Here is a 12,414-nt window from a genome sequence, read left to right on the forward strand (position 1 = left end):
CATACATTAAACAGAGTAATCAAAGCAGAGTAAAGAGATACAGAGAAAAGAGTAACCAGAGAAGAGTAAAGAGACAAAGAGAAAAGAGTAATATAACAAAGAGAATAGAGGAAAAGAGTATAAAAATAAAGAGTTAAGCCTTGTGGCATGATATTCTGTTGTATGTTCATCTGCTGCTTTTCCGTTGACCATAGAGGTCTTGTAGGCCCAAGTTCACCTACAAAGCATTGTTATTCTTGTATGCCGAAGTTCACCTATGGTGCATGAAATCGTGATACACAATGGCGCCAACAACTTGGTACACACAATTGTAATCTCAACTCTTTTTCACAACTTCGCACAACTAACCAGCAAGTGCACTGCGTCGTCTAAGTAATAAACCTTACGTGAGTAAGGGTCGATCCCACGGAGATTGTCGGCTTGAAGTAAGCTTTGGTCACCTTGTAAATCTCAGTCAGGCGGATTCAAATAGGTTATGGAGTTTTCATAATTAAAAGATAAATAAAACATAAAATAAAGATAGAGATACTTATGTGATTCATCGGTGAAAATTTCAGATAAGCGTATGGAGATGCTTCATCCCTCTTGAATATCTGCTTTCCTACTGCCTTCATCTAATCCTTCATATTCCTTTCCATGGTAAGCTGTATGTTGGGTTTCACCGGCGTCAATGGCTACCTCCCATCCTCTCAGTGAAAAAGGTCCTCTATGGTTTCCCGCATGGCTAATCACCTATTGGTTCTCTATCATGTAGGAATAAGATTTACTATCCTTTTGCGTCTGTCACCACACCCTACAGTCGCAAGTTTGAAGCTCGTCACAGTCATCCCTTCCCAGATCCTACTCGGAATACCACAGACAAGATTTAGACTTTTCGGATCTCAAGAAAGGCCGCCAATAATTCTGGCTTATACCACGAAGACCCTGATCTCACGGAATGGAAGGCTCAGTTTTCAGGCAAGGCAACCATGCGTCGTGGACCAGGAATCCAAGAGATACACACTCTAGCTTTCGCAGGTAGAACGGTTTGTCAAGCACGCGTTCATAAGTGAGCATGGTGATGAGTGTCATAGATCATCACATTCATCAGGTTGAAGTGCGAATGAATATCTTAAAACAAGAATAAGCTTGAATTGAATAGAAAATAGTAGTAATTACATTAATACTCGAGGAACAGCAGAGCTCCACACCTTAATCAATGGTGTGTAGAAACTCCACCGTTGAAAATACATAAGTGGTCTGGAGGTCCAAGCATGGCCGAATGATCAGCCTCCCCACGTATGAAAATATGATATCCAGAATTGTCTCTATGATCCGAAGATGAAAATACCATAGTAAAAGGTCCTATTTATAATGAAACTAGCTACTAGGGTTTACAGAAATAGGTAAATGATGCAGAAATCCACTTCCAGCCCACTTGGTGTGTGCTTGGGCTGAGCATTGAGCTTCACACATGTAGAGGCTTCTCTTGGAGTTAAACACCAGCTTTGGTGCCAGTTTGGGCGTTTAACTCCAACTTTTATGCCAGTTCTAGCATTTTGATGCCAGAAAAGGGCAGAAAGATGGCGTTTTAACGCCATTATATGTCATCAAAACTCATGCAAAGTATGGACTATTATATATTTCTGGAAAGCCCTGGATGTCTACTTTCCAAGGCAATTGAGAGCGCGCCATTTGGAGTTCTGTAGCTCCAGAAAATCCACTTCAAGTGCAGGAAGGTCAGAATCCAACAACATCTGCAGTCCTTTGTCAGCCTCTGAATTAGATTTTTGCTCAAGTCCCTCAATTTTAGCCAGAAAATACCTGAAATCACAAAAAAAACACACAAACTCATAGTAAAGTCCAGAAATGTGAATTTTGCTTAAAAAAAAAGACTAACTAAATCATACTAAAAACTATATAAAAACAATGCCAAAAAGCGTATAAATTATCCGCTCATCAACCTACAGTAAATATCAATTGTGTATCTCAGGGTGTTGCTTCTGTAGGCCAAAGTTTACCTACAGAGAGCTGTGATTCCTGTAAGCCGAAGTTCACTTACAAGGGTGCCATTTCTGTAAGTGAAAGTTCACTTACAGGGGTGCCATTTCTATAGGACGAAGTTCACATACAAAAAGTTGTTGTGTTGTGTTTAGACTATTCCTGTAAGCCAAAGTTCACTTATGGGAGTGCTATTTCTATAGGCTGAAGTTCACCTATAGAGAATAAGCCATATCTAGGACTAGTTCCTGGGTAATGTCGGGCTGCAGGGTGTAAACCGACATGTGAGCTCATGACCTGCATAGGACAGACATACATCATATTTGGTTGTGCATTTCCTCTGTTATGATTGTTGTATGAATGTATACTTTCCCTATTTGTATTCTACTCTTTGTCTATGTTTTACTTTCTTGAATTCTTCTGTTTGTGTTCGGTTTTTTCTTTTCTCTATTTATCTATCTTCTGTTAACTGCTTCTCTATATTCTGTTATTCGTCTGCCAAACAACATGAAATTAATGAATTAAACTAATAACCCGGCCTTACTAAGAACTCCCCAGTTCTTACCCCTTCTCTCTCTCTCTCTTTTCCCCCTCAGATGGAAGCAAGAGTACCATTCCATAGTTCGTTGATGATCGTTTTGCAAAGAAGATTCCGCTTTAGGTAGTCTTCTGAGTCTAGAGTGAACTCCGTTACCTGTTTATATATATATACTGTAAGACCAGCCAATGTCTACACCCCGTTTGTATGCAAACTTCAACTTAAATCCTGTGTACGAGACTCCTGTTATGTGGCTACTTGATGAGGTACCAGAGAGACGTCATATGGCAATGACTGATTGATGAGCGGATAATTTGTACACTTTTTGGCATTGTTTTTAGTATGTTTTTAGTATGATCTAGTTAGTTTTTAGTATATTTTTATTAGTTTTTAGTTAAAATTCACTTTTCTGGACTTTACTATGAGTTTGTGTGTTTTTCTGTGATTTCAGGTATTTTCTGGCTGAAATTGAGGGACCTGAGCAAAAATCTGATTCAGAGACTGAAAAGGACTGCAGATGCTGTCGGATTCTGACCTCCCTGCACTCGAAGTGGATTTTCTGGAGCTATAGAAGCCCAATTGGCGCGCTCTCAACGGCGTTGGAAAGTAGACATCCTGGGCTTTCCAGCAATATATGATAGTCCATACTTTGCCCAAGATTTGATGGCCCAAACCGGCGTTCAAAGTCACCTACAGAAATCCCAGCGTTAAACGCCGGAACTGGCACCTAAATGGGAGTTAAACGCCCAAACTGGCATAAAAGCTGGCGTTTAACTCCAAGAAGAGTCTCTACACGAAAATGCTTCATTGCTCAGCCCAAGCACACACCAAGTGGGCCCGGAAGTGGATTTTTATGTCTTTTACTCATCTCTGTACACCCTAGGCTACTAGTTCTCTATATATAGGACCTTTTACTATTGTATTGGGATCTTTTGATCATGTTTTGATGATTGAACCCTCTTTGGGAGGCTGGCCATTCGGCCATGCCTAGACTTTGTTCTTATGTATTTTCAACGGTGGAGTTTCTACACACCATAGATTAAGGTGTGGAGCTCTGCTGTACCTCGAGTGTTAATGCAATTACTATTGTTCTTCCATTCAATTTCGCTTATTCTTTATCCAAGATATCACTTGTTCTTCAACCTGATGAAGGTGATGATTGACGCCCATCACCATTCTCACCCATGAACAAGGTGACTGACAACCATTCTTGTTCTACAAGCATTCGAGGCTCTAGTGAATATCTCTTGGATTCTTTAATCGGAATCTTCGTGGTATAGGCAGGACCTGATGGCGGCATTCAAGAGAATCCGGAAGGTCTAAACCTTGTCTGTGGTATTCTGAGTAGGATTCAATGATTGAATGACTGTGACGTGCTTCAAACCTGTAACCTACTGGGCGTTAGTGACAAACGCAAAAGAGGGATTCTATTCCGGTAGGGGAGGGAACCACACCGGTGATTGGCAGCACTGTGACAGAGTGCGTGCATTAGCTTTCACTGCGAGGATGGGAGGTAGCTGCTGACAACAGTGAAACCCTACACGAGCTTGCCATGGAAAGGAGTAAGAAGGATTGGATGAAGGCAGTAGGAAAGCAGAGAGACGGAAGGGAAGGCATCTTCATTCGCTTATCTGAAGCTATCACCAATGATATACATAAGTATCTCTATCTTTATCTTTATGCTTTATTCGTTTATCACTATACCCATTTGAGTCTGCCTGACTGAGATTTACAAGGTGACCATAGCTTGCTTCATACCACCAATCTCCGTGGGATCGACCCTTACTCGCGTAAGGTATTACTTGGACGACCCAGTGCACTTGCTGGTTAGTTGTGCGGAGTTGCAAAAGTGTTATTGCAATTTCGTGCACCAAGTTTTTGGCGCCGTTGCCGGGGATTGTTCTTGTGTATGGACAACTGACGGTTCATCTTGTTGCTTAGATTAGGTATTATTTTTCTTCAGAGTTCTTAAGAATGAATTCTAGTGTTTCTATGTGATGTTCTTATCATCACCAAAGCTGATTGATCATCATCAATTTAGCTCTTGAATGTAATGTCCTGCTGAAGCTTAGCTAGCTATGTCTAATTCCTTTAGACTAAAGCTTTAGACTAACATTGCATGATTCCTGGAATTCTCATTAAGAATTTTGATACCTTTATTTCCTTTTTCACTTAATTTTCGAAAAATCCAAAAAAAAATTTTCAAAATCATAAAAAACCAAAAATATTTCTTGTCTAAGTCTAGTGTCTCATTTTAAGTTTGGTGTCAATTGCATGTTTTTGTTCTTCTTGCATTTTTCGAATTCATGCATGTGTCTTCATTAATCTTCAGGTTGTTCTTGATGATTTCCTCGTTTTGATCCTTGAATTCTATTGACTTGAGTGTTTTGTTGTTTCTTATGTGCATTATCATCTTGATAGTGTCAGTAGTATACAAACTGCTAAGTTTGGTGTCTTGCATGCATTTGATTTTAGTTGCATTTTAATTATTCCTTATTATTAAAAATCCAAAAATATTTTTAATTTGTGTCTTTTCAAGTCAATAATACAGAGAATTGAAGATTCAGAACATACTGCAGAGGAATCACACAGAAAAAGCTGGGCATTCAAAAATGCCCAGTGAAGAAGACAGACTGGCGTTTAAACGCCAGCCAGGGTGCCTGGCTGGGCGTTTAACGCCCAAAAAGGTAGTAGTTTGGGCGTTAAACGCCAGAATGTGCACATTCTGGGCGTTTAACGCCAGGATGGCACAAGGGGGAAGATTTTGTTTTCAAATCAAATTTTTTTTTCAAGTTTTCAAAGTTTTTCAAAATCAAATCTTTTTCAAATCAAATCTTTTCAATCAAATCTTTTTCAAAATCAATTTCTTTCCTTTTTCAAAGATACTTACTAACAATTAATGATTTGATTGAACATTTTTTGCCTTTTCTGTTGAGGAAGGTTTTATGTTTGATTCATATCTTTTCTTGTTAGGCAAGTCATTAATTTTTAAAATCATATCTTTTCAAATTGTTTTCAAATCATATCTTTTAAAATTGTTTTCAAATCATATTTTCTCAATCACATTTTTTTTAAAACCAATCATATCTTCTTAATCACATCTTTTTCAAAATGGTTTTCAATCAAATCTTTTTAACTTCTAATTTCAAAGTCCTTTTCAAAAATCACTTGATTTCTTTCCCACTCTTATTTTCGAAAATCAATTAGTGTTTTTCAAAAATTTTTCAAAATCTTTTACTTAATTTTCGAAAATTACTTCCCTTCTTCTCACATCCTTCTGTTTATGGACTAACACTATCCCTTAATGCAAAATTCGAACTCCATCTTCTTTGATAAGTTCGAATTTTCTACCTCTGTCTTCCATTCTTCTTTTCCTCTGACACCTTAAGGAATCTCTATACTGTGACATAGAGGATTCCATATTTTCTTGTTCTCTTCTCTTTCATATGAGCAGGAACAAAGACAAAGGCATTCTTGTTGAAGCTGACCCTGAACCTGAAAGGACCTTGAAGCGGAAGCTAAGAGAAGCTAAGGCACAACTCTTTATTGAGGACCTGACCGAATTCTTCAAAGAAGGAGAACCCATGGCAGCCGAAAATAACAACAATGCCAACAATGCAAGGAAGGTGCTGGGTGACTTTACTGCACCTATTCCCGACTTTTATGGGAGAAGCATCTCTATCCCTGCCATTGGAGCAAACAACTTTGAGCTTAAGCCTCAATTAGTTTCTCTAATGCAACAGAATTGCAAGTTCCATGGACTTCCAATGGAAGATCCTCATCAGTTCTTAGCTGAATTCTTGCAAATCTGTGACACAGTCAAGACCAATGGGGTAGACCCTGAGGTCTATAGACTGATGCTATTCCCTTTTGCTGTAAGAGACAGAGCTAGGATATGGTTGGATTCACAACCTAAAGAAAGCCTGGACTCATGGGAAAAGCTAATCAATGCCTTCTTGGCAAAGTTCTTTCCACCTCAAAAATTGAGTAAGCTTAGAGTGGAAGTCCAAACCTTCAGACAGAAGGATGGTGAATCCCTCTATGAAGCTTGGGAAAGATACAAACAATTAATCAGAAAATGTCCGTCTGACATGCTTTCTGAATGGAGCATCATAGGTATTTTCTATGATGGTCTCTCTGAACTATCCAAGATATCTTTGGATAGCTCTGCTGGAGGATCTCTTCATCTGAAGAAGACGCCTACAGAAGCTCAAGAGCTAATTGAAATGGTTGCAAATAACCAATTCATGTACACTTCTGAAAGGAATCCTGTGAACAATGGGACTAGTCAGAAGAAAGGAGTTCTTGAGATTGATACTCTGAATGCCATTTTGGCTCAGAACAAGATATTGACTCAACAAGTCAATTTAATTTCTCAAAGTCTGTCTGGAATGCAAAATGCACCAAGCAGTACTAAGGATGCTTCATCTGAAGAAGAAGCTTATGATCCTGAGAACCCTTCAATGGAAAAGGTGAATTACCTAGGAGAACCCTATGGAAACACCTATAATTCTTCATGGAGAAATCACCCAAATTTCTCATGGAAGAATCAAGAGAGACCTCAACAAGGTTTCAACAACAATAATGGTGGAAGAAACAGGTTTAGCAATGGTAAACCTTTTCCATCATCTTCTCAGCAACAGACAGAGAATCCTAAGCAGAACCCCTCTGACTTAGCTACCATGGTCTCTGATCTAATTAAAACCACTCAAAGTTTCATGAATGAAACAAGGTCCTCCATTAGAAATTTGGAGGCACAAGTGGGACAGCTGAGCAAGAAAATTACTGAACTCCCTCCAAGTACTCTCCCAAGCAATACAGAAGAAAATCCAAAAGGAGAGTGCAAAGCCATAAACATGGCCGAATTTGGAGAGGAAGAAGAGGAAGTGAACGCCACTGAGGAAGACCTCAATGGGCGTGCACTAAACTTCACTGAGTTCCCCAATAAGGAACCATGGGAATCTGAAGCTCAAAATGAGACCATAGAGATTCCATTGGACTTACTTCTGCCTTTCATGAGCTCTGATGAGTATTCTCCCTCTGAAGAGGATGAGTATGTCACTGAAGAGCAAGTTGCTAAATACCTTGGAGCAATCATGAAGCTAAATGACAAGTTATTTGGAAATGAGACTTGGGAGGATGAACCTCCTTTGCTCACCAAAGAACTGGATGACTTGTCTAGGCAGAAATTACCTCAAAAGAGACAAGATCCTGGGAAGTTTTCCATACCTTGTACCATAGGCACCATGACCTTCAAGAAGGCTCTGTGTGACTTAGGGTCAAGTGTAAACCTCATGCCTCTCTCTGTAATGGAGAAGCTAGGGATCTTTGAGGTACAAGCTGCAAAAATCTCACTAGAGATGGCAGACAACTCCAGAAAACAAGCTTATGGACTTGTAGAGAATGTCTTGGTTAAGATTGAAGACCATTACATCCCTACTGATTTCATAGTCCTAGAGACTGGGAAATGCATGGATGAATCCATCATCCTTGGCAGATCCTTCCTAGCCACAGCAAAGGCTGTGATTGATGTTGATAGAGGAGAGTTGATCATTCAAGTGAATGAAGAATCCTTGGTGTTTAAGGCCCAAGGATATACCTCTGTCATCATGGAGAGGAAGCATGACGAGCTTCTCTCAAATCAGAGGCAAGCAGAGCCCCCACAGTCAAACTCTAAGTTTGGTGTTGGGAGGCCACAACCAAACTCTAAGTTTGGTGTTGAACCCCCACATTCAAACTCTAAGTTTGGTGTTGGGAGGTTCCAACATTGCTCTGAGTATCTGTGAGGCTCCATGAGAGCCCTCTGTCAAGCTACTGACATTAAAGAAGCACTTGTTGGGAGGCAACCCAATGTTATATTTTATCTATTTTCTTTTGTTATTTTACTTTATTTGTTATTTTTTTGGAAATTGATTGTGAATGATTCAGTTTATTAACCCAAATCTTTTCAAAAAAAAAGTAACTCGCCAAATAACTACGTTTTTAACAATGAATCAGGCTCATATAATAATTAATAGATAATAATTAGGAAGACAAGTTGGTAGCGCTCAATTTCTAGTATGATCATGACGTACCATAAATTGTGTCGTTACAGATTTAGCTTGCGAGACTTGCTGGGCTTGGTTCGTTTGGTCTGTGGGTATAATAAGGATCACTAACCCTAGTCAATTCCTTGAATTTGTGTATTGGGTATTAAGTCTTGGATATATGTATGTGTAGTAATGTGAATTTACGTGTGTGTATATATATATACATTGGAGTTTGATTTGTGGGCATTGGAGGCTTGATTGGAAGCTTGGGAAGCTGAATTGTGGTGAGAAAGGCTTGTGAGCTTGCCTTATGGGTTGCCTTGCAAAAATACATAGAAATTGACCAAGGTATGGTTTAGGTTTCATGTATTCAATATATAATGTTCTGTGAAAACATGATTTTTAGGCCTTTTAATTGGTTAATTTTAATTCACCTTTGATTCCACTAGATGCCTTGATGTGTTTGTTAGTGAATTCAGGTTGAAAAGGCTAGGAATGGATCAAAGGAATGAAGAGAAAAGTATGCAAAGTGGAGAAATCAAAGAAAATCAAGGATTTAGGATGCATTTACCGACGCGCACACGTAGCAGACATGCACGCGTGGAGTTGGAGTCGCATGGCGACGCGTACGCGTCATGGATAGAAAACGCCATCCACGCGTACGCGTGACCCATGCGTACGCATTGGTGGTCGCACATGACCCACTTAAAGTGAATCCGCTGGGGGTGATTTCTGGGCTTCTCAGGCCCAAATCCAACTCACTTCTAATGCTATTAAACACAAGGATTGATGGGGGATCAACACACATTACACATTAGCACATAGTTTAGTTTGGATCATGTTGTAGTTAGTTTCTAGAGAGAGAAGCTCTCTCTTCTCTCTAGAATTAGGTTAGATCTAGATTAGGATTTCTCAGATCTAGGTTTAGTTCATGCTTTGATTTACTTTTCCTTTATAATTTCTTGTTCTTCTACCTTTCCTCTCTCTAGTTTTGTACTTTACCCCTTGTACTTGTTTACTTTGTTATTGATGCACTCTTGTTCCTCTTATTTGCCTTTAATGAAATTTGAGTTTGATTTCTTTTATTGTTGATTTGCTTTATTGTTGTTAATTCCTTGCAATTGGTAGTGTAGATTGATGAGTGAGAATTTATGTCGGTTTAGAATTGATCAAAATAAGAATCACTTCATTAGTAGCATAGTCCAAACCAACAACGAACTCTCATAATCAAATTTAGTTCAAAAGGGTAGTCACAATCAAAACAAAATAACCAGGAGTTTGAAGTCCCAGGTCGTCTCCCAAGGAAGCAATTAAGAAGCAATGAGTGTGTAAATTCCGGTTGTAGCAATCAAGGGGTTTTCAATGAAGAAATAAACATATAAAGCAATAAAAGAACATGCAAAATTGTAATGATTGAACTAATAAAGAAATTAAAGAACCGACTATGTAATATGAAAAAGTAAAGTATAGAAGAGATTAACATGGCAATGTATGAAAGGTTAAAAACTTAAAAAGAGGTCTTGGCTTGGAGTGAGCTAAGGATCCTTTCCTTGTTGGAACCATGACTATGACAATTGTGTTGGATTAGTATCACTTGATCAACCTTCACATCGGAAGGTAAGTTAAATGAGCATAAGTGTTCTTAACCCACAAATCCTAAATATTGCTTGCTAATTGCCTCAACAACAAATTAGCGTTAGTGGGAACAAGAACAATTAACAACCCAAGAAATGACACTAAATGTTGGACATTCCAACTCTAGGAACCAAATTGCTCACTTCACCCAAGCCAAGAAGCAAAAATTTAGCTGAAAACCATGTTTGACATTTTGTCAAACACTTGGTGGGAAAAAAGCTTAATCATGAGAAAAATAAGAAAATACTTGGAATTAAAAGCAACAATTAATCTCAATCAACAAGAATAACATAAGAAATCATGAAATGAACATCAAACATCAAACTCATCAACAAGAAAGTGGAATTGCAAAAGAGAAATAAAATTTGACTATATCTTGAATGAGAAGAAAGAGTAATGATAATATAACCATAAAGAGTATTAACAAGAGAATACTTACAATGAGATTAGCAAAATCCAATGATCAAAAATGGAAATGGCACTTGGAATATAAAACCCTAATAAAACCCTAATGGAGAAGATGAAAAAACTTAGAGAAAACTAAACTAAAAAACCTCTATTCTACCCCTAAAACTATACTAATGCCATGCTATGTTATTTCCTTCGTTTCCCCTCCAATATGAGCTCTAAGACTTCAGAAATGGGCCCCCAAAGCCCTCAAACCGTGAGGCACGTACTTTTCTAATGAGGTCATGCACAGACATGCACAGGCGTGTGGGTCCACACACTTTGCGAAAATTTCCTCTTGTGCGTACGCACACTAGGCGATGCTAGGCGGGGCGCGCGACGCGCTCAAACTGATCCACGCGCTCTGCTTGGGCTCCTGTGCGGGCGCACAGAAGGCTGTGTGCACGCACACGTCTCTGAACTCTTCTCCTTTGATTCTTCATGCTTCCTCCATTTTGCAAGCTCTTCTTCCATTTTCTCCAACCCATTCTTACCTTATAAACCTGAATTCACTCACAAACAACATCAAGGCATTGAATGGAAGGCAAATGGAATAAAAATAGATTAAATTAGGCATAAAAGAGCATGTTTTCAATATCAAGCACAATTTGGGAGGGAAGTTCAAAAGCATGCTATTCAAGGGAATAAGTGCAAGTTTATGTGATGAAATCCATTCAATTCTAACCAAAAAATCATCATCAAATATGGATTCATCAATTTCTCCACACTTAAATCCTAGCATGTCCTCATGCTAAACACACTCAAAGGAGATAGATGAAAAGGAAAAATGACTTATGCTATATACTACGTAAATGCATGCAACTATCCTAAGGCCAAAAGCTAAAATGTGTTATAATGAAAGTTGGTAGAAACAAACCATGAAATTCCAATCCATCACAAGAAGGCTTAAGGGCTAATGCAACGAGTTCATGCATTATGATCAATGTCCAAAGAATTGAATTGAAATTCTTAAAAATTACTCAATCAAACAACTTGCAAGAAGATACAGTGTAAGGTGCAAGAACATAGAATTGAGCGGTCGAACCCCTCACCGGATGTGTGTTCACTCAATTTGCTCAGTGTTTAGGGTTTAACCACTCAATTCTCCTTTTATCATGCTTTTCAAAGATTTGAAAGTCATCTAACAATCAACTAGTATTTAATGCATGAATGACAAATATCATGAGGTCTTTAACGGGATGTAATGGGGCTAGGGTTCAGGTAGGATGAAATATGGCTAAGTAGACTTAAAGAATTAGCTCTTTAATTAACTTGAATATCCACCTAATCCTATATCAGCTATATACACATATTAATATATCCTATTTACTCATTTTTTTTCTCACCTTACCCATGCATTTTCTTTTCAAACATGACATATGCATCCTTTATTGAACTCTTTATTTCATACTTTGTTATGTACAAGTTTTTTTTTTTTGAGAAGCAAAATTGAACTATGAATGCATATGTCTTCCTTAATGCAATGCATGAGCATCACCTAATTGCCAAAAATTTTCCACATCAATGCTTATGCCTTCATCACCAATGTTTCCCAAAATTCCCCCACACTTCGAATTTACACACTAATCCACCCAAGCTAATCAAAGAGTAATTCCGGGACACCAATGGTTTTCTACTTAAGGGGAGTAATGTGCTATCATCAGAACAAAAGGGGATTCATAGGCTCAAAGGGGTTCTGATGAGCGGATAATTTATACGCTTTTTGGCATTGTTTTTAGGTAGTTTCTAGTATGTTTTAGTCACTTTTTAGTATATTTTTATTAG

At 38.4% G+C, this 12,414-nt stretch overlaps 1 non-coding gene across 1 annotated transcript; it reads right to left on the reverse strand.

Moving 5' to 3' along the window:
- Positions 1-6,507: 6,507 nt before the first annotated feature.
- LOC112799245 (small nucleolar RNA R71) lies at positions 6,508-6,615 on the reverse strand. Its single transcript, XR_003200820.1, has one exon. It is a non-coding gene; the product is annotated as a small nucleolar RNA R71 (small nucleolar RNA).
- Positions 6,616-12,414: the final 5,799 nt, after the last annotated feature.

This window comes from Arachis hypogaea, chromosome 4, assembly GCF_003086295.3.
Source record: "Arachis hypogaea cultivar Tifrunner chromosome 4, arahy.Tifrunner.gnm2.J5K5, whole genome shotgun sequence".
Taxonomy (NCBI): Eukaryota; Viridiplantae; Streptophyta; class Magnoliopsida; order Fabales; family Fabaceae; genus Arachis; species Arachis hypogaea.